Source organism: Pongo pygmaeus, chromosome 4 (genome assembly GCF_028885625.2).
Source record: "Pongo pygmaeus isolate AG05252 chromosome 4, NHGRI_mPonPyg2-v2.0_pri, whole genome shotgun sequence".
Classification (NCBI taxonomy): domain Eukaryota; kingdom Metazoa; phylum Chordata; class Mammalia; order Primates; family Hominidae; genus Pongo; species Pongo pygmaeus.
In genome coordinates, this window is record NC_072377.2 from 85,733,950 (window position 1) to 85,756,958 (window position 23,009).

At 36.9% G+C, this 23,009-nt stretch overlaps 1 protein-coding gene across 11 annotated transcripts in view; it reads left to right on the top strand.

Moving 5' to 3' along the window:
* Positions 1-23,009, top strand: part of ATG10 (autophagy related 10) — a 293,531-nt gene that overhangs the window by 46,621 nt on the left and 223,901 nt on the right. Inside the window, exon 1 of one of the 11 annotated variants that reach the window (XM_063664950.1) lies at positions 12,336-12,472. The exons of the other annotated variants lie outside the window; for them this stretch is intronic. The gene's annotated coding sequence lies outside the window, so the exon portion shown is untranslated. Of the gene's footprint in view, positions 1-12,335; positions 12,473-23,009 lie in introns of those variants that run through there. 11 annotated transcript variants of the gene reach the window in all.

A 23,009-nucleotide genomic window follows, 5' to 3' on the forward strand; every position in this document is an offset into this window, starting at 1 on the left:
CTCTTCCCTCTTCAAATAACCACTTGTAATGAGTTTGGGGTACCTACAGATGGGGAGGGAGGGAGGAGTGGTCATTTCATTGCTTAGTTGGGTGTTTGCTTAGCTGCTGATTTGCTCATCTGCTCTTTTCTGCCTGAGCAGAGGTACAGGGAGTTGAGAACAATAATGGCGCTATGGAGGGGATAGTGTTTAACCTGTTTAATATGATCACTTCAAAGAGTAGCCAGGCTTGACGTATTTTATCTCTTGTCCTGTTCTAGAAGGCTGATAGTCAGGTAAAGGGACCTCAGCAGTTGTAGAAGGGGGATGGTGACTGCCTGGATTAGGGAAGTGTGCCAGGGGTTGGTCTTCCCTGCAGGTGCCTCTGAAGCGCCCATGCAGTCACCCAATGGGGGAGTTAGCAGCTGTGTGTCTGCCACGTGGAGAGATATTGACACCCAGGCAGTGTCACAGAAGCAACAGCAAACAAGAAGAGGACTATGACTGCATCCAGTTAAATTAGTCGATGTCCCTCCTTCCTCCTTCCAGTTTTCAAGCCATGGGCTCCTAGAAGAAGTAGTGAGGGGCAGGAGGCTTTTCTGAGTAAGAGCATGCTTCATTTTGAGAAGCTTATTCAAGCTGCTGAGGTTATGGGTTGAACTACAGGGAGAAAAGGGCTTCAAATTGATTTTGAGACTGAAGTCTTCAGAGTAACAAAACTAATAGTAGGATTGAGTCTTAATTATCTGGAGAAGGATAGAGTTCTAATAACTGGAAGCATCTAAAAAGTTACGGACTGGGACCAAGTTGTTTTTAAGCATCCCTAATATATCGGTGAGATATTGCTGCATAATAAACCATTCCAAACTTAGTGACTTAAAACAACCATTTATTATTTCTCAGAAGTCTGCAAATTGACTGGACAGTTTTGCTGATCTGTGACAAGTTCAGCTGATGTGCACAGGGCTTGCTTATGCATATGCTGTCAACTGAGGGTTGGCTGGGGGCTGGCTTATCTAGGATGGCCTCAGTTGGGATGATTCTGCTTGGTTCCATGTTCTGGCAGGCCAGCCTGAGCTTATTCTCATGGTGGTGGTTAGGGTCTGAAGAGAGAAAGTAGAAATACTCAAGTACTTTTTTAGACCTCTACTTGAGCTTTTCAAAGGGGCAACATTCAGAGTTATTGCGAGAAGGCAATACCAAAGGGCATGTATATAGGGAGAGAAAAATTGAGGTCATTAATGAAATCAGTCTGCCACAATTACCAGGTACAAAAGGGGATTCCACATAGGAATGTTAAGGACAATTATTGGAAAAAATAATACCATTTCATGTTTGTACTCTGAGGAGTAGAGGTCCCTTAGTAAACATCTTACAATTGATTTGTATTTCTTAGGTTCCTAAAACAGAGATTACTTCTTTTATAGATGTATTCTTTCCAATGTATGAGTTTAATAGAAGTCATTTTTTTAATAACCCTGGTTTTTAAATTCAGGGGTCATGCTGAATTCGAATATATATAATCTCCACAATAATTCAGTAGGTAATGTGTAAATTTGTTGTATCAAGAAAAAGATACAGATAAAATGTATGGAATTTGGTATTGAATAGTAGAAGAAACAAGGAAAGTTGCAAGTGGTTGCATCTGGATAGGCTGACCAGGGTATGTGGAGGGGTGAAAGAGGGGCTGCTGACTTTTGTTATATAGTCATCCCTCAGTATCCCTGGGGGATTGGATCCAGGACTACCTTCCCATACCAAAATCTATAGATACTAAAGTCCCTGATATAAAATGGTTTAGTAGTTGCATATAATTGTTTAGTAGTTGCATATAACCCATGCACATCCTCCTGTATACTTTAAATCATCTCTAGATTACTTATAATACCTGATACAGTGTAACTGCTATGTAAATAATTGTTATACTGTATTGTTTAGGGAATAATGACAAGAAAAAAAGTCTGTACATGTTCAAGGCAGATGTAGTTTAAAAATATTTTATCAGCTGGGAGTGGTGGCTCACACCTGTAATCCCAGCACTTTGGGAAGCTGAGGCGGGTGGATCATGAGGTCAGGAGTTTGAGACCAGCCTGGCCAACATGGTGAAACTCTGTCTCTAGTAAAAATACAAAAATGAGCTGGGCGTGGCCAGGCGCAGTGGCTCACGCCTGTAATCCCAGCACTTTGGGAGGCCGAGGCGGGCGGATCACGAGGTCAAGAGATCGAGACCATCCTGGCCAACATGTTGAGACCCCGTCTCTATTAAAAATATAAAAATTAGCTGGGCGTGGTGGCGGGCGCCTGTAGTCCCAGCTACTCGGGAGGCTGAGGCAGGAGAAGTGCTTGAACTCGGGAGGCAGAGGTTGCAGTGAACCGAGATCATGCCATCACACTCCAGCCTGGGTGACAGAGTGAGACACTGTCTCAAAAAAAAAAATTAGCTGGGTGTGGTGGCGCATGCCTGTAATCCCAGCTGCTCGGGAGGCTGAGGCAGGAGAATTGCTTGAACCTGGGAGGTGGAGGTTGCACTGAGCTGAGATCGCGCCACTGCACTCCAGCCTGGGACAGAGCAATACTCCGTCTCAAAAAAAAAAATTTTTTTATCTGAGGTTGGTTGAATCCATGGATGCAGAACTTGCTGATACAGAGGACTCGATGTATATATGCATTTTAGTGCATGTTTAGTTTTTAAAATATGTGGTGTATTACTTTGATTAAAACGAGTATTTTTTTTTTTTTTTTGAGACGGAGTCTCGCTCTGTCACCCAGGCTGGAGTGCAGTGGCACAATTTCAGCTCACTGCAACCTCCACCTCCCAGGTTCAAGCAATTCTCCTGCCTCAGCCTCCCGAGTAGCTGGGATTACAGGTACCCACAATGCCCGTCTAGTTTTTGTATTTTGAGTAGAGATGAAGTTTCGCCATGTTGCCCAGGCTGGTCTCCAACTCCTGACATGAGGTGATCCTCCTGCCTCAGCGTCCCAAAGTGCTGGATTACAGGTGTGAATCACCATGCCCAGCCAGTACTCTTTTTTTTTTTTTTAAAAGAGGAAAGTCCATTTTCAAAGCACCATTAACTGTGCTGTTATTTACATATATCTCATTTAATTTAACCCCACAATAGCTCTGTGAGTTAGCCATTATTATTTCTACTTCAGACAAGGCATATAGGCTTAGAGAAAGTAAACGATTTGTCCAAGGTTACATAGTATTTATGTTCGAGGCAGGGTCAAGACTGGAACCAAGATGTGTCTGCCTCCAAAGATTATTGTCTTAACTCCTAACCTATAGTTTAATATTTGAATGTTGATTAACTAAGTTAGAAGCTGAAGTTTTATCTATTCCATGCCACTATTATGTAGCCAACACAATGGAACTGGAATATGTATATATACACACACACAAAATATATATATATGTATGTATATATATTTATTTTTCTTCTGAATGCTCCCCCCTGCCCCGTAGTATTGAAACAAGAAAGTAGCAATTGGGCAGATTCTTCCAGTGGGAATATGATGACTATCCAGCATGACTAAATTTGTTCTAAGGAAAAAAATACTTTTATTTAACACTTTGAGTATTATATTAGGTGCTTAGATTTCAGATACTAGATTATAGTAGCATATATATTTAGATTTTTTTAAGTTTGCGTGTATTTTTTAAAAACACATGTAATCATGAGTGTTTCAAGTTATCAATATCCAGCTGTATTATCCTACTTTAGGTGTTAAATTTGATACAGATTTATATACTAATTGTCTTTAACAGATGCTATAGATATTTATTGCAAAATGTCATTGAAAAGACAGATTTAATATATTAGTTTAGTACACATGGTGATTTAAAGTTTAGAATACATTAAATAAACTGTGTCAAATTATAAATAAACTAAAATGAGTAAAATTATTCTTAAATAGCTAGACAAGTCTTCACATTTAATGTTACATTAATGAGTTTTGTACAGAGACTGTTTGGAATAAAATCCTTTTTCATCAGATGTTGCACATATGCTTTCACTGTTTGTTTTTCTTCAAAGTAAAACTTAATGAAACAGCTAATAAAACCCAGTTTTGCTCCTGATTCTTGAAAGAAACAAGCCCTTGAAGTGCACCCGCTGTTTATTCTTTTGCACTGATTTTTGCTACTTTTCAGCATGTAAATTTTCCAGTAATGGAAAACAGTCAAAGCCATAAACCTTTTCTTCCAAGTCTTATAAACCCAGTGTTTATTTCTTATTTGTAGAGCGATTGCACAATGGAGACATGCTTTGCACACATACAGAGAAGTTTGGTCTCAGATCTTCACGTTCACCTCCTGCTGACTTCACCAGGGTGTAGTGCATGTGCATTTAAATGGCTGTTTATTATGTAAATAACCAAAAACCAGAATAGGGGTTTTAACTAACCTAAAAAACTGAGAGGTTTCAAAGTAAAAGACATATATGAGACTGCAGCCGTATTACTGTCATAAACCTCAAAGTGTGTTAGACTGGTGAGTAGTTTATGAAAAAGGATCAGCTTGTATGCATTAGAAATGTATAGATGGCAGATGTGTATGTATCCCAAGTGGCTCTTTCACTAACCATAGAATATACTATTCTGTGTCTTCCAGCTTCTTTCCGAGATGGATTGTTAGACTCTCTTGACAGGGTAGAGGTAGATATTTGGGTTGGGATGAGAGACTGTATTCTAAGGCAGCGTTACTCAAAGCGTGGCCTACGCTGGTACCAGTGCAAGGAGATCAGTACAGAAATGGAAAATTAGTGACTAAAAACTTTTAAGCAGTTTGACAGAGTAATTTCTATGTCTGTTTAATAAAAGAATTGAGGCTTGTAATTTGTATGTTTTGGATTTTTTAATTTCATTTTTTTCTAGTAATTCATTTTTAGTGTTTTTCACAAAAATATGTCTATGACAGATTGGAAATAAAATCCTGATCTTTCACCACAGATGGTTTGAAAAGCATTTGGTCTAGGATAAGATTTTCAAATGTTGATTTTTGTCCCTTTGCCCTATAACATAACATTACGTATTGAAGTTTGATTAAAGAAAAAAGGCCATAATTTATAATTCCAGTATCCTAAGAAAACAGCTTGATGACCCTGAATGGTTAATAAGCTAAGGGCTGGGTGGCAGAACCTGAAGTAGAGATATTCTGTGTTTTCTGTTAAGGGCAGGTCCATATGCTCTAGTGACCACTGAGTGGAGTTGGTGTTGACATTCTCGTATGAAAATTAGCAAGTCTAAGCAGGATTTATGTCTGAAGGAGGTGAGCTGTTGCCAAATTGAGATTTTAAAAATTGGGACAGGTTTTTAGGTGGAGGAAAGGAAAGAACAGAGGAAATTGAGTTGTGTACTTTTTGAAAGGTAATGTAAGATAGTCAGGAACTTTGGACTGCCATGGGGCATTATGTGGGTCTTGACAAAAAGTGAAGGTAGGAATGGGAAAGCATGAATGACGAGTTTCATTTACTTCTCAGTTTTACTTCGGATAGCTTAGTGCTACTAAAAGTCATGAGGCATGCCTTTTTGCTGTGTATTTTATTCATTGCTGATACCCGGACAAGCAATCATAATATAAAGCTGAGATTAATGTGTTATATAACATAAGGTCATAAAAATGTACATAAGTCATAGAAATAGAGGTTTAGAGTTAGAAGGTCATATAATTCACCTTGTTTCAGATATTGCTTCTATTAAGGCTGCTTATGATGCATTAGCTTTTTTGTAGCTACTCTATGGGTTCTGCTTATGAGGGTGGGGTGTGCTAGAAGGGAAATGTCCTTCAGTATAGCATTCAAGAAACAGAGGTCCCAATCCATGGTTGAACTAGGATGAGATTTACCCAGATGATTGTCTAAGAATGTGCTGAGCCTGGGGGAGATAGGAGGCTGATCGGGGAGAAAGCTGAAAGTTGGGGATGAGATCAGAGCTTCTTAATTACTGTGCTGTGACATGTTACTGTGCCACAAACAGGCTATAGGTGGACTCAGTATGCCGATAGTCATAATTAACAGTGTTTTGTACAGAAACTTATAGTAGTTGAAATATTTGAGTAGTATTTGAAGGACTTCCTATGTAAACACCCTAGATTCACTAATTATTTTGGACTAAAAAGCTTTAGGTGTAGCACCTGTGCCCTGAAAATTCTCTGTAGTAGCAGTACCAGGTATTACCTGCCCCGACCTTGAACTTTGAATCATCCCAGTACATTTGATTACACATTTCTGATAAACTTGTCATCATCAGTAATTTTATTTTTTAAGATTATGGTAAAATATATATAACTTAAAACTCACCATTGTAGCCACTTAAAATTTAAAAAAAATTTTAATTTTGGTAAAAAACATGACAACTCACTGTCTTAACAATTTTTAAATGTATACAGCTCAGTGGCATAAAGTACATTCACATTGCTATGTAACCATCAGCACCATCCTTTTCCAGAAGTTTCCATTTTCCCCACTGAAACTTTGTGCCTATGAAACAACTACTCCTCATTCCCATTTCCTCCAGCCCCTGGCAACCACCATTCTACTTTCTGTCTCTGTGAATTTGACTACTTTCGGTAACGCGTATAAATGGGTTCATATATTTGTCCTTTTGTGACTGGCTTATTTCACTTAGCATAATGCCTTCAGGGTTCATTCATGTTGCAGCGTGTATCAGAATTTCCTTCTTTTTTAAGATCGAATAATATTGTATTGTATATACGTGCCACATTTTGTTTATCCATTCTTCTGTTAATGGATATTGGGGTTGCTTTCATCTTTTAAAATTTTGTTTTTTAATGCATGTACAATATTTGTATTTTATTTCAATTTTGTTTCCTATTATTATTTTATAGTTTTGCTGACTTAGAACATATGTATAATTATTTTTATTGCTTTTATTACCACTTTCTGATACTAGGTGTTGCTAAGTGAAACATTGATTTTGTTACTTCTTGACTGACTTAGTTTTTGCCTTTGGTGTTAATAATTAGCCAAAGTTACATTCTTGATAGAATTTCATAATGGTTTATTATTTGTTTTTGGGAATTAAAAAATACTTTTATTTCTAAAAATCAAGTAATAATTCAATGAAATTTAATTAAGCTGATTCATTAAAAGGCCTTTTAGCTTAGAAAATAAATTTACCGGTGCCGGGTGCGGTAGCTCATGCCTGTAATCCCAGCACTTTGGGAGGCCAAGGCAGGTGGATCATGAGGTCAGGAGTTCGAGACCACCCTGGCCAAGATGGTGAAACCCTGTCCCTACTAAAAATACAAAAATTAGCCGAGCGTGGTGGTGGGTGCCTGTAATTCCAGCTACTCGAGAGGCTGAGGCAGGAGAATCGCTTGAACCCAGGAGGCGGAGTTTGCAGTGAGCCGAGATCACACCACTGCACTCTAGCCTGGGCAACAGAGCAAGACTCCATCTCAGAAAAATAAATAAATAAATAAATTTATTGGCAGGGCATGGTGGTTCATGCATGTAATCCCAGCACTGTGGGAGGTCAAGGTGGGAGGATCACTTGAGCCCAGGAATTTCAGACCAGCCTGGGCAACGTAGTGTGACCTCTTCTCTACAAAAAAATTAAAAATTACCTGAGCATGGTGGTGCATGCCTGTAGCCCTAGCTACTCAAAAGGCTGAGGTGGGAGGTTGGCTTGAGCTTAGGATGTTGAGGCTGTGGTGAGCTATGATTGCGCCACTGCACTCTAGCTGGGGTGACAGAGTGAGACCCTGTCTCAAAAAAAAGAGAAAATCAATTAATCAAAATATTTTAAATCACACATGAGTATATGTATTATACATATTTTTGAATATTTCAAAGTTTTAATTTTTGAAGTAAATAGACATAAATGATTACTTTTATGAATTTTGATGAAATTTGTTTTAAAAACATTTTAATGAATGCAGAAAGTTTCCTAACTCTGTAAATAGATTTTATGTAGTTGAAAAAGCCTATAGGCCCCAGTAGTTCCTTACACTTAAAAAAGACTTATTTTTTACAGATATTGTTCTTTTCAATCTTATTGAATAACTTTTCATTAAAGCTATAAAGCCAGCATATTCACAAAACGAACACAGTATCAAAAAAGTCACTAGTTAGGTAATGAAATGACAATCGTCTCAAATTTGGATGTATGTGCTCAGTAGCTCTTTTTTTTTCCTCAGCCTAAATGCCTTACTGGCAAGGAAAAGTTATGAGTTGAAGACAAGGTGCCAAGCAAACTGCACTGGCACCTCACTACAAAAACTCAGCAGGAAAAGATTTGAACATTTTAAAGTTCTGCAAAGCAACAAGAAAAACCAAAGCTCTATTTGAGATTGGTTCCAACAATGTTAGATTAAGCTAAATAAACCAGTTACAAGGTCACACCATTAAAAGCTAAAGCCAAACTGCCTCAAACAAGGATAGAAGCCCTCATTTTACCACCTAGTATGAAAATTGTTTGAGGCCAATAAAGAAAAGGAAGAAGTGGCACTCTCAGATAATACTAGTGAATGTATTGACATTATATTGGATGGGATAAAGATAGCATTAATCCAGACTATTATCAAATGACTCAGGTTTTATTTCAGATTGATGAATCTATACACATTAGAAAATGCTGAATTGCTGTACGAGTTATGATTCCTAAAGAGAAATTCTTGGAAAAATATCAGTTCTTTGTAAAGAAGTACCAAAACAAGTTACTGCGGATGAAATATTGAAGGTGGTAAATTCATACTTTGAAACAAATAAAGTATGGAACGAGGCTTGAGTTTGTACACTGATGGGTGACTGCAAAAAAAGGCGTAATGGCTTCACGTCAAGGGTATCGTGAAGACATTGAATAGGATTCAAATAATTCAATATTTTATTGACAGAGAAACTTGCGTAATATACTTTTCCTGTGTAAGAGTTCCACACTCTGATGTGTCTAAATGGAGAATCTACTGCAACTGAGGCTGCTTCACTTATGTCTGTTTTCAGTTTTATGTATACAACTTTGCACTGTTTCATACTAAAGTGCAGTAGATATCCAAGGAAAAGTTTTGTCAAAAGTTTGAGAACTAGAAGGAGAACTGGAACTTTTTTGGTAAACAGTTCTTACTTTGATTATTTGTTGAAAGGTAGTTCTTGGCTTGAAAAATAGTTTAATTAGATGAATAAATAAACCTAATAGAAAATCACCAGGACCTTTCAATAATATATTCATATGTACTGATAAAGTTTATGGATTCAAAAATTAAGGCAAACATTTGATCTTGGAAATGTGAGGTTAAAAATGATACAATTGTGGTTAGGCTGTGTCACTGAATAGAAAAGAATAATTATTAAGACAAGTAGAGCAACATTTGTATACGTAAGGAAGAGACACATTATTGGTTTGAGATATATGATTTCAATTGTATTCACAATTTATTCATATTGTCATAAGAAATTTTCAAATCACATTTGTCCATGAAAGTAAAGGAAGATCTATTTGATTTACTGAATGATGGCACTTGTAGAGTACAATTTAAGTTTGAATTATCCAAATTCTGGTTAATGATGAGAAAGGCATTTCCATCATTTGGAGAAAAGTGATAAATATTCTCTACAGAGACAGAAAGTAGATTAGTGGTTGCCTAGAGCTGAGATAGGAATGGGGATTGAATGTAATAATTATACAATATAAAGAAAATGTATTTTAGGTTTTATACAAAGTTTCATATAAACACCACAAAATCCCCTCCAGTTTACCCTATTATTCAAATATGAATTTCTACGTGTGTCATGATGGGAAGAGGGTTAGAAAACATTGGACTGAATCATATGACAACCAGAAGGCTGAGTCAAGAATGTCAATTATGACAGGTCCCAAATTCAGCAGCTTAAGAAAATTCAGAGAATGGAATAAAAAACAAGGACTGGGAGAGTATAACTTACCTGGGTCTTATGACTTACTGATGTGGGGGATAAGGGTCAGCAGTAGTGGCATGATGGGTAGATGTTGGAGCATGATGAACCAGACTAAGCTGGACTAAGCCAATAGCTGTTCAGATGGCTTCTGAATTATGTGGAAGAATAAAGGCCTGAAAGGAGAAATAAATTATACTAACATTTTATATCTCACTCATGGGGGTAGATCAAAGTAAGTTAACTCTTAGAACCTATTTTTTGTGAAAAAATACTCACTAGCAATTACTTTGTACTAGGCTCTATTTGCTTATATTCACTGAGCTTATCTTCACCTTGGTTAGTAATAGTACCAATTATAATTCACATTGGTTAGTAATAGTACCAATTTATAGATGAGGAAACTAAGGTCACATGTATTGGTGGCAGAGTTGGATATCAACTCAGGCAGTTTGTCCTTAGAGTCTGTGAAGTCTGTAGTGACACTAACCACCAGTCTCCTTCTAAATTCCCACCACTGGTCTCAAGGCAGGCTATTCTTATGGCCTGGGGCTTCTTCTGTGTAGGATGTGGCCTACGATGGATGCTACAGTAGGGCCTCCTCACGGACTGTGACTTGGGTGTTTCTGGGCTCCATCACAGTCGTTTGTGGGAAAGCTGAAGAATATAGTCTGATCTTAAAATGTTCTGGGAGAATATTTAGTCTGCAGCAGCCCATCATCTATGTAGCTGTGCTTAAGAATATGATAGCCACTAGACACATGTGGTTATTCAAATTGAAATTTAAATTAAGTAAAATAAAATAAAATAAAAAATTTTGTTCCCTAGTTGGATTAGCCCCATTTCAAGTGGCTACTACCTACATTTTGGACAGCACAAAGAACAGTTCTATCATTGCAAACGATTTTATTGAACAATAACATTCTTACTTGTCCACTTCTCCATGTCTGCCACATCAAAAGTGGGAACTCATTTCCTAGTAGCTTCTTACTCCTCAGTTTTTCTAACTTCTCATTGGCCCCACTGATTCTGTCTTTCCTCATATTGCAAAAGATAGTGATACCAGAAAATAATATATTATTTTGGTGATCATTAGTTGCTGGTTCATACAAGATTTCCTTTCTTAAAACAGTTCTGCAGTACTATTGACCTTGCTCTCCTTACCTTATCCTGCAAGTATAACAATTACAAACTAAATTCTATATAATCTGTACATGACAGCCTGTCACATTTGGGCTCTTGTTGAACTTGATAGCATCTGTAGCTCTTGTGTCTTAAAATTGTGTGTTACTGTTAAGCAAGAGCTCCTGTATTTGTGTAGTTGGATATTTTTTAGCCTACATTTAGGTTTTTATTTTTATTCATGATAGTCACATGCTTGTGACTTTTTAAAAAATTAAATCTTAAATTGTTTACCTCACAAATCATTATTATTGTCATCATCATCGTTTTATACCCAGCTTTGATAAAGCTGGGTATAAAGCTTTGATATACCCAGCTTTTATATAAAGCTTATATAAAGCTGGGTATAAAGCTTTGATAAAGCTGGGTTGGTCAAAACTAACTTCTTATTTTATTTTTATTTTTTGAGAGAGTTGCCAGATGGGCAGGATGCTGTAGAAGTAGTGAGTTTGATCTCAACCAAATCATTTAGAATGCTTTCAGAGGTGGGCAGTCATGTGAGTAAGGACTCCAGAAATCATATCAAATTTGAAGAACCTGACAATATTGAATGTGGAGAAAAATAGACTATTTTAGATATTCGAAGGACTGTGTTGAATGAGCAGTGTTGATCAGAAGGAAAATTTATTATATTGGGAGCAAATTTATCAAGGTTAGTTATAAAAAAAAACATATGTGTTGCTAGTGTATCCAGAGCAGCACACATAGGTTATCAAGACCTTGGAGCAACACCAGATAAGAAGGGGTAACTGTAGGATGTTTCCATTCTTGGGGCCACAGAGGTAAAGTGAGCCAAAAAAACACAGTGGGAATTAAACAAAGTAGGGTTAAGTTTTCATTAAAGGCTGTGCCTGCATTCACCACTCCTGGTTGTCCTGGCAACCGGGCTCCCTTGCATGCTAATGACATTATAATGTGAAAAAACACATGCAAATGCAGTAAATAGTAATTAGAGTCAGAGGCATAAATGCAGTAGTGAGCTCCACCTTGGGAAGGTCTGCGAAGAGCTGGTGATGGATTTGTACTGAAGACAAAGAAAGAGGTGGTGAAAGAAGGGCTTTGAGTTACACATAGAAGGGTTAAGTTGAGTCTGCATAAAGCACACTCTTGCATTTGTGTCCTGCTGATACCTGTTGTTTCTCCAGCAGAATGTAGTCAGTCAGAAGTCATGCTACTTGTACCTCCAAATTGTGCTAACTATTCTACCTGTTGGCAACACTGTATGGAAAGAATCTGAGCTGTATTTTGGCTTAGGTTTGGAATAACTATAGCAGCCTGCTGCTTGGAATGCTCTCTTTGCCTACGCTGGCAGGGCTGGGCTTGCCCAGACAAGGTAGTGGGACCAGAGTATGTAGCCAAAAGTCTGTCCTGGTGAAGAAAGAGAAGACTTAATTCTATGTTGCTTCAGATGAGACAAGTAGGACCAATGAGAGACTCTGGTTAGTATAAGGTGTAACTGACAAATATATGCTGTTTGCCCCTGGAAACGTGTAAGGAGATGATGGGTGACTGCCTGTCTCGGGTGTGATAGATACAGTTTTTGATTTGCCTGAATGGTTAGACTCAGAGTTTATATATCTGTGCTCAGTTTCATTCTTCCCTTTCTTTCATTTTATTCAGGCTCTTTTCTGTCTTTTCTATTTTTATTGTTATGTATCTGTGTGTTTTTCTTGAAATAGCTAGAAAATGTTATATTGCCTGCTTCACAATATCCCAATTCTTTGATTGATCTTTTTGGTGTCAGTTGAACCATAGGTCATTGACTAAAAATTGCCATGAATAGCCATTCAAATCCATAAACTTTTACTATTCTTTTTCCCCTCTCAATTAAAAAAAGGTAAAAAATTTCATAAGGAAAGCACATATGCTTTTGCAAAAATTTGCACTCATATATTAAAAATTCAAGCAATATAGAAATATATATGATAAACTGTTTAAGTATCTTTCTGTCACCTTTCACCCTGTCTGCTAACTCCCAATCTCAAACTCCTCCTTAGAGGTTACCAGTGTTAACAGTTTGGGATTTGACTTCAAAACTTCTTCCTATGCTTTTATATATATTGTTATTATATATTATAATATATACTATTAAGACATTATTAATGGCTAATACTTATTTAGTGATTGCTATGTGCCAGACATTGTTCACACCTTTTTAATATATCAATTCATCTAATCCCTTTGAGGGATTTTGAGAAAGGAAGGCCAAGAGGAGTTTAGAAACTTGTCCAAAGTGGCACGCCAAATTTATATGCCAGGAAGTCTGTTTGGGATGGAGCTCATGCATTTTCTCACCTACTATCCTGCCTGCTTTAGTGGTAACATATACCTATAGAATGATTATTCTTCAATTAGCCTTTTTTCATTTAATATTTAAGAAGTCATTCTATATCAGCAACTTTCTTCTACCAGCTTTTTAAAATTGTTGTATTTTATTCTCTTGTTCAGATGCACCATAATATAACCATTCCCTTATTGATGGGCATTTAATTTGCTATTACAAAAGATAATTTAATAAATATCAATGCAATACAATTTTTATGTGTACATATATATTTCTATGGGAGTAGATGGTTCAAAATAGAATTGCTGAATGACAGTTTACATTTTGATAGATAATGCAAAATTGGCACAATTATTGCTCCCTTTTTTTTTTTTTTTTTTCTTTGAGTCAGAGTTTTGTTTGCTCTTACTGCCCAAGCTGGAGTGCAGTGGCACGATCTTGGTTCATTGCAACCTCCGCCTTCTGGGTTCAAATGATTCTCCTGCCTCAGTCTCCTGAGTAGCTGGGATTACAGGTGCGCACCACCACACCTGGCTATATTGCTCCCTTCTTGAAGCACTCTTCACTTGACATCTGGGATGCTGCCCTCTTGGTTTTCCTCCTGCCCCAGTGACTGTCCCTTTTTGGCTTCCTCTGCTGGTTCCTCTTCATCTTCCAACAACTAGACATTGGAGTGCATCACTGCTCAATTTTTGAACTTCTCCTCTCCAATTAGACTCACCTTGTAGGAGATCTTATTCAGCTACTTGGCTGTAAATACTATACACACACACACACACACACACACACACACAGACACACGTATATATATATGTGTATGTATACGTGTATGTTTGTACTATATGTGTATAGATACACGTATGTATAAATCTGTACTATATGTATATCTATACATATGTATAGATGTACTATATATATATGTACTATGTATGTATATATACTCTATGTGTATATGTATGTGTACTATGTATATGTATATATGTACTATATATACACATATATAGTGTATACATATATACACTATATATTGTGTGTATATATATGTATATTGTGTGTGTGTGTATATATATATATATATATATATCATGTCATGATAGGCACTGGCATTTTAGTGCCTGTCGTGAACTTCAGGCTTTTGTATCAAACAACCAAATTGACATTCCATTTGAATGTCTGCCAGTCATCACAAATTTAACTCATTTTTACTACCCAGCCCCCAACCTGTATCTTCCACATACTTCCCTATGTCAGTAATTATTAGCTTTCAGTTGCTCAAGACAAAAACCCAGTGTTACCCTGGACCACTCTTTTTCTCTTACATTCCTCATTTGATCCATTAGCAAATCCTAATAACTCTATCTTCAACATATATTCATACTCGACCACTTTTAACACCTTCATTGTACCACCTTAGCGCAGGCTGCCATCGTTTTTCACCTAGCTTCCTAATTAATGGTCTTAGAATCTGGTCTCTAAACAATAGTTAGAGTTATCCTTTTAAACTGTGAGTTCAGTCATATAACTCTTTTACTAAAAACCTTCCAGTGACTTCCTATTTAGTCTGAGTGAAAATCAAAGCTTTAACCATGGCTTCCAAGGCCTTCAGTGGTTCCTCTTGTCTTTCTTCTCTAATCTTTGTCTTCTATCGTTCTCCCACTCCTTTATTTTGCTCCAGCCATCCTAATATCCCTGCTGTTTCTGTGGGGCCTTGGCCCTTCCTGTTCCCACTATCTGTTGTGTTCTTCCCCTAGATAGCTTTGTGACTTGCCCCCTTACTTTCTTCATATCTGTGCTCAAATGGCACCTTATCAGTGAGATCACACCTGCCCACCCTACATAAAATAGCATCTTCTCAACACTATCATTTTTAATCTTTCTTACTCAGATTTATTCGTTTATTTATTTATCTATTATTATTATTTTTTTATTTGAGACGGAGTCTCTCTCTGTCACCTACGCTGGAGTGCAATGGTGCGACCTCGGCTCACTCGGCCTCCCGGGTTCAAGCGATTCCCCTGCTTCAGTCTCCCGAGTAGCTGAGATTACAGGCATCTGCCACCATGCCTGACCAATTTTTGCATTTTTAGTAGAGACAGGGTTTCACCATGTTGGCCAGGCTGGTCTCAAACTCCTGACCTCAGGTAATCCGCCCGCCTCAGCCTCCCAAAGGGCTGGGATTACAGGCATGAGCCACTGTGCCTGGCCAATTTATTTAGTTTTATTGCACTTAAAATCACTTGCTCTACATATTTAGTTGTTTGTTGTTTATCTTCTTCATCCTGCACTCTACCCTGCCCTCCAGAATGTAAGCTCCATGAAGGCAAGAACTTGTCTGTTTTGTTCACTGCTGTATTCTTAGGACCTAGCACGGCACATTGCATGAAGTAAGTGCTCAATAATATTTATCGAATGAATGAATGAATGAATGGGTGATAAATTGGACAGCATTTCCCTCCAAACAGACTGTACTAATTTATACTCCTATCAAAAATAAATGGATATGCTCATTTTTCTCATATGCTCTATAAAATTGGATATTGCTGATTTCTTAATTTTTTTATTCTAAAAGATGAAAAATTATATATTTTTAGATTTGCATTTTCCTTATTAATACTAATGTTGAGCATATTTTCGTATGCTTATGTCATTGGTATTTCTTTTAGGCATTTATTGTTTGTGTCTTTTGTTTTACTGTGAGTTTATTTTTAAATATTGATTTGTAAAAGTAACATATATGATTATATATTATATAATAATATAAAAATATATAATCCTATATAATAATATATAAAAGAGTAACATATATTATTATAGTATTCTTCATTTTTTATAGGTATTGCAAATATTTTTCCCAGTCTGTCACTTTTCTTTTAACATTGTTAACAGTATCATTTGTCATATAGAAGTTTTTAAGTTTTAATGAATCTGCCAGTCTTTTGCTCAGTGGCTTTGGGTTGGTGTTTTGCTCAGGAAATCTTTTACAACTTTAAAATTGGAAAATATTCTTTTGTATTTTCCCCTACACCTTTATAATTTTAATTTTTGTATTTAGGGTTTCAACCCACTTGGAATTTATTTTGGGGGATTTTGTGATGTGGTAGTGTAGCTTATTTATTTTATTTAATGGTGAGCCAAATGACTTCATACTGATTACTGACCCATCTGTTTTTTCATCTCTGACCCCAAATTCCCAATTTATCATATATTAACTTCTAACATATATGGCCCTGTCTTCTAGAGTCTGTATTCTAATTTCCTGATCTGTTTTCTTCTCTGTCACAATAACATGTTTTAATTTTTATGAATGAGTCAGGCACAGTGGCACATGCCTGTAATCCCAGAACTTTGGGAGGCTGAGGCGGGCAGATCACCTGAGGTCAGGAGTTTGAGATTAGCCTGGCCAACATGATGAAACCCCATCTCTACTAAAAATACAAAAATTAGCCGGGCATAGTGGCAGGCACCTGTAATCCCAGCTACTCGGGAGGCTGAGGCAGGAGAATTGCTTGAACCCAGGAGGTGGAGGTTGCAGTGAGGTGAGATTGTGCCATTGCACTCCGGCCTGGGTGACAAGAGTCAGACTCCGTTTCAAAAAAGAAATTTTTTTTTTACAAATGCACTTTAGTTGATTTTTATATCTGATAATTCTACATTTTTAAATTGTCTTTACTCCTGTGCATTTTCTTTTTCAGATACATTTTAGAATTACTTAACAAGTTTTATAAAAAACTTGTTGGGATTTTTTCCATATTCTACAGTAAAGTTGTGCAGTTTTCTTGATATTAGGTATTTTCCTGGATATTTGACATATAACTCTCTTAATTATTCTATTAATTTTTCAACTGAAGACCGGGTATGGTGGCTCACGCCTGTAATCCCAGCACTATGGGAGGCAGAGGCCGGCAGATCACACGGTCAAGAGATCGAGACCATCCTGGCCAACATGGTGAAACCCCGTCTCTACTAAAAATACAAAAATTAGCTGGGCATGGTGGTGTGTGCCTGTAATTCCACCTGCTCGGGAGGCTGAGGCGGGAGAATCACTTGAACCAGGGAATCAGAGGTTCCAGTGAGCCGAGATCACGTCAGTGCACTCCAGCCTGGCAACAGAATGAGACTCTGTCTCAAAAAAAAAAAAAAAAAAAAAAAAAAAAAAAATTAAGTTGAGTCCCTTATTTAGGTAAATAAATCATCTGCAGTTTTATCTTTTTTTGTAATAAGATCTCATTTACTTTTCATGTCTAATGTTGAACTGTAGTCATGATAGTGAGCATTCTTCTATTTTTCTTTGCTTTAATGGAAATGTTTATAATATTTAATCATTAAGTATGTTTTTTTTATTAGATTCTTTTCATCAGATTAAGATAAATGTCTTATAGGTTTTTTCAGAGCTTCAAAAATTTGAGATTCAGTGTTGAATTCTATTCAAAGTTTTAACATCTATCAATGTAATTATATGGACTTTTTCTTTTAATTCATTAATGTAGTGATTACACTGACAGATTTTCTAATGTTGAACCATCCTTGCATTTCTATTATAACTCTTTCTTGATAATGAATGCATTATTCATTTGTGGATTCAACTTGATATTATCTCATTTAAGATTTTTTTTGGCTACATTTCTCTTATTTTTAAATATAATTTTTATTTTTCTTTCTTTTTAGTCTTTATTTAGTAAGATTGCTTTTGGTTGCCAAAGCAATAGACTCTGGCTAACCTAAGTAACCACAGTGATGTATTTTCAAGATAAAGATTGTCTTAGCCTGAGTTTCCTCTAGAGCCTGAGATAAAGGTTAGTGTGATGATACTTATTTTGGAAAGTAATTTCATGAGGCAAGAATACAAGACAGGGAGAGTAAAGCAGAGGAGGAAGAGTCACTTATAAGTATGGGTTATTGAGTCCCTACTGGTGCCTGGTTCTTAATTCTTCCAGAATCCTCTGAGGAGACTCATGAAATAAGGCAGTCCATTCATGAGATGAAAGGGAGAGAGCATTTATCCATTGGTTTCCTTTGCTTATAGATCAAAGGTGGCCCCATAGTGTTTACTACCTGCAGTTCCAGATTATGCACATGTACTGTATGAGTGCAGAGTTAAGTGTGGGATTCCACAGCCAGAATGGCAGGGTCACAGTGTGAGGGTTGACCAGTTGCACATGTGTGAAGCTGGTTAAAGCCTCCATGGAATGGTTGTGGGAGCTGTGGCTAGAGTAAAAGGTAGAATTGAAAGGTTTTGGAATGGTGCTCAAGAGGTGTCCAATACACTGGGATTCTTCACACTCTTGATATGCGCTCCCCTGGCCAGTTCTCTCTTTCTAAGCTCTTCCAAACAGAAGCTATATTCTAACATTGTAGCAAGCTTTTGTTGTTGCTGCCATACTGTCTCTCAAAGTTGTGAGAGCCTAGGTCCTTCACAAAAAGCTTTCTAATGTCTTAAGTAGAGCCTAATGTCATGTTAAAATATGTTTGACTGGATTTTTAGCTTTTTATTTCAATTAGGATGTACTCTCTTCCTATACAAGTGATATTGTTTAACTAGTTAATTAATTTAGACAGAATCTTACTCTGTCACCCAGGCTGGAGTGCTGTGGCATCATCATAGCTCACTGTAACCTCAGACTCTTGGGCTTAAGTGATCCTCCTACCTCAGCCTCCCGAGTAGCTGGGACTATGGCATGTGCCACTATGCCTGGCTGATTTTTAAATTTTTTGTGGAGATGGAGTCTCACTATTTGCCCAGGCTTGTCTTGAACTCCTGGCCTCAAGCAATCCTCCCACCTTGGCCTCCCAAGGTGCTAGGATTACAGGCATGAGCCACCGTGCCTGGCCCCCTTTTAGTTCCCAGGAAACAAACACCCTTCAAGCTTTGGGAAAAAGTTAGTCATACTCAGAAAAGGGGACATTTATTTCTTTGTATTTAGGGATAGAATGTTACGTAGATTAGCAATATCATTCATTCCATGAGTCACTTTATTTCTGCTTTGTCATAAAAATAGGAGAGAAGCAGGGAATGAAGAGAGAAGTTGGAAGTATTGATAAGATTTTTTTCTCTGATAAACTATAAGCAAAATTCATTCAAAATGGATTAAAGTTTAATCCATTTATACAGATTTATTATACATTTCAGAAATACTATAAGAAAATAGAAATGAATATTATTGTCTTTGAAGAAGATTTTCTTAAACTTTGAAATGAAATGTTAAAAATCACTTAAAATGTAGCATACAATTACAGTTGTAATCAAACTGTAATAAAAATTAAAGGGGAAATATCCATTAGGAAATACTTGTTAAAAAGTATGCAAGATAAAGATTAGTGTCCTTATTCTATAGAAACTTAAATATATTAGTAAAAGACATTAACACCCAAGTGTATTACTGCAAAGCAGATAATTCACAGAAGAAAGTATGCAATTCATGTTTCAGCTATGTCTTGCTTTGTAACAAACTATCCCAAAACTAGCCTCATGAAACAACAATTAAAGTAGTTATATCTCATGATTTTATGGGTCAGGACTTCAGCCAGGGCTTTGCTGGGCGATTCTTCCACTTTATGTAGTGTTACCTGGGATCACTTGGTAGTGTTCACTTGGCAGCTGGGCTGGTTTGGAGGGCCTAAGATGGCTTCACTAACATGCCTGGTGCTTGACAGGACAACTGTTTAGGGTACACTAGGATCTTATGGGGTCGTGGGGCCTGTTTATGTGGTCTCTTCAGCAGGAGAGTTGGACTTCCTACATAGCTTCTCAGGGCTCCAAACACGAATCCAGAAACATCTGGTCCTCTTTAAGGCTAGGCCTGGAACTGGCAGAGGGTCATTTCCCTGGGATTAGCTGAAGTAGTCACAGGCCAGCCCATTTTCAGGGGGAGGGGAAATAAAACTCCCTCCTCTTGATGGGAGGAGTGTCACAGAACTTGTTGCCATCTTTAATTTGCTACAGTTATTAATAACAGAAATACAAAATAAAGGCAACACTGAAATACAGCTTTTGACACATCAAATTAGCAAAGAATAAAAACAAACTGTATAGATTTATAAAACAACCAGAATGATAAAACCAGTCCTGGCATAGGTGCAGTGAAACAGGCATTCTCATACATTACTGGTGGCATTGAAAGGCAGATTTTGAAAAGATCTTGGCAATGTAAATCATAAATGTTAAAAATATCAATATTTGACTAAAAATTGTACTGTTTGAATTCTCAGGGGAAAAACTATTGGCAAGGATACACATTATTTGTGAAAAACTTATTTTAAAAAAATAGATTACAAAGTTATATTTATAGTATGACTTAAACAATTCCTAAGAATTAAAAATGCACTAGAAGAAAACACATTACAATTTAATCAGGCTTCTCTTTGTGTGATTAAATTACAGATTTTTTTCCACTGTGATTTTACTTGTTGAAGAAAAAGCAATAAGTGTTTTATGACCAGTATTCTAATTTAGAATAATTTCGGCATTAAGCATTACAATAAAATGGATAGAAATATAAACCCCTTGTCATGGCCAACAAGTCCCTAGATGATCTGGCTCTATTGGCTTTTTTGTTCTTCATGTACACCAAACTCATTCCTGCCACAGGACCTTTGCAAAATTATTTTCTGTCCAGAATTCCTTTCTCTTAGATCGTGGTTTGCTTGCATTTTTACTTCATTTAGATGCCTTTGTTTTATTCAAATGTCAAGACTTATGAGAGGGTTTTTCAGGTTATTTATATGAAAAGACTGCTTTCTATACCTTTCCAGTAGCTATTCTATTTTAATCTTCAGTGCACTTATCACTATGACATAATATTATATAACTTCAACTTTACTTATTATCTATCTTCCTTCATTCCTCTCATGTTTTGTAAGGGCAGAGACTATTTTCTGTTCTTGTTGTTTTCATTGTAAAAGTTATTATAGTTTAAATATGTTTTATTGTTTATGTATTTATTTGCTGTTTCCCATATCAGAATATAATCTTGCCAGGGCAGAGATTTTATGTATCTTGCTCACTAGTGGCTTCACTAGTACATAAAACATAATAAGCATTCAGTAAGTATTTTTGGATAAATGAATGGGTTTAGGATTCATATAAAATAACTATGTTTTTGAGATATTTGTCACATATTTACCTCTTGTCAAAACAGTGATACCTGAAAATTGGGAACAAACGTTGGTATATTTCAAGTATAAAAGACCTTAGAGTAATTTGGTAATAAGAGCATTAAATGCTCAAAATTAAGAAAATAGAAAAAGGCTCCTAAAAAGATACAGAAATAGATCTAAACATATAGTATGTAAAACACATTTATTTTTATGAATACTTATTACAAATATGAAAATACAGCTGAATTGCTTCAGGTAAATGAGCTCCAGAAATCTTTGATGTGCTTAAAGTTTGATAAAATAAGAAATGATACTTAGAACTCCAATTACATGTTTTTTTAGGCCACTTATGTCTCACAGCTCACTATGCTCTATTGATTTTTCTCAATTTTTTTTTTTTTTGGTCTGTTTCATTTCAGATAGTTTCTATTGCTGAATTCACTAAGTTTACCTTCTGCAGTCCCTAATCTCCTGTTAATTATATCCAGTATATTTTTCAGTTTAGATATTGTATTTTTTTATCTTTAGAAGTTTGATTAGGGTCTTTTTAATATCTTCTATTTTTCTGCTCATTATTCTCATGCTTTCTTCTACTTTCTGGAACATATAAGAGTATATTTATGATAGCTATTTTCATGTCCTGGTCTGTATTAGTCCATTCATCACACTGCTGTAAAGAACTACCTGAGACTGGATAATTTATAAAGAAAAGAGGTTTAACTGACTCACAGTTCTGCAAGCTTAACAGGAAGCATGACTGGGAGGCCTCAGGAAACTGACAGTCATGGCAGAAGGTGAGGGGGAAGCATGCACATCTTCACAATAGTGCAGCAGGAGAGAGAGAGAGAGCAAGAGTAAAGGGGGAACTGCTACACAGTTTTAAACCATCAGATTTTGTGATAACTAAGTCACTATCACAAGAAAAGCAATGGAGAGATCTGCCCCCATGATCTAATCACCTCTTACCAGGCCCCTCCTCCAATTCGACATGAGATTTGGGTGGGGATACAAATCTAAACCATATCGTTCCACCTCGGCCCCTCCCAAATCTCATGTCCGTCTCACATTGCAAAATACCATTATCTCTTTTCAACAGTCCCCAAGTCTTAACTCATTTCAACATTAATTCAAAAGTCCAGAGTCCAAAGTCTCATCTGAGACAAGGTAAGTCCCTTCTGCCTATGAGCTTGTAAAATAAAAAACTAGTTACTTCTAAGATGCAATGGGTATACAGGCATTGGGTAAATGCTCCCATTCTAAATGGGAGACATTGGCCAAAACAAAGGGGCTACAGTCCCCATGCAAGTCTGAAACCCAGCAGGGCAGTAATTAAATCTTAAAGCTCCAAAATAATCTCCTTTGACTCCATGTCTCATATCCTGGGCATGCTGATGCAAGGGGTGGTCTCCCATAGGTTTGGGCAGCTCTGCCTCTGTGGCTTTGCAGGGTACAGCTCCCATGGTTGCTTTCCCCAGCTGGTTTTGAGTGCCTGCAGCTTTTCCAGGTGCATGGTGCAAGCTCTTGGTGGATCTACCTTTCTGATGTATGGAGGACAGTGCTCCTCTTCTCATAGGTCCACTTGACAGTGCTCCAGTGGG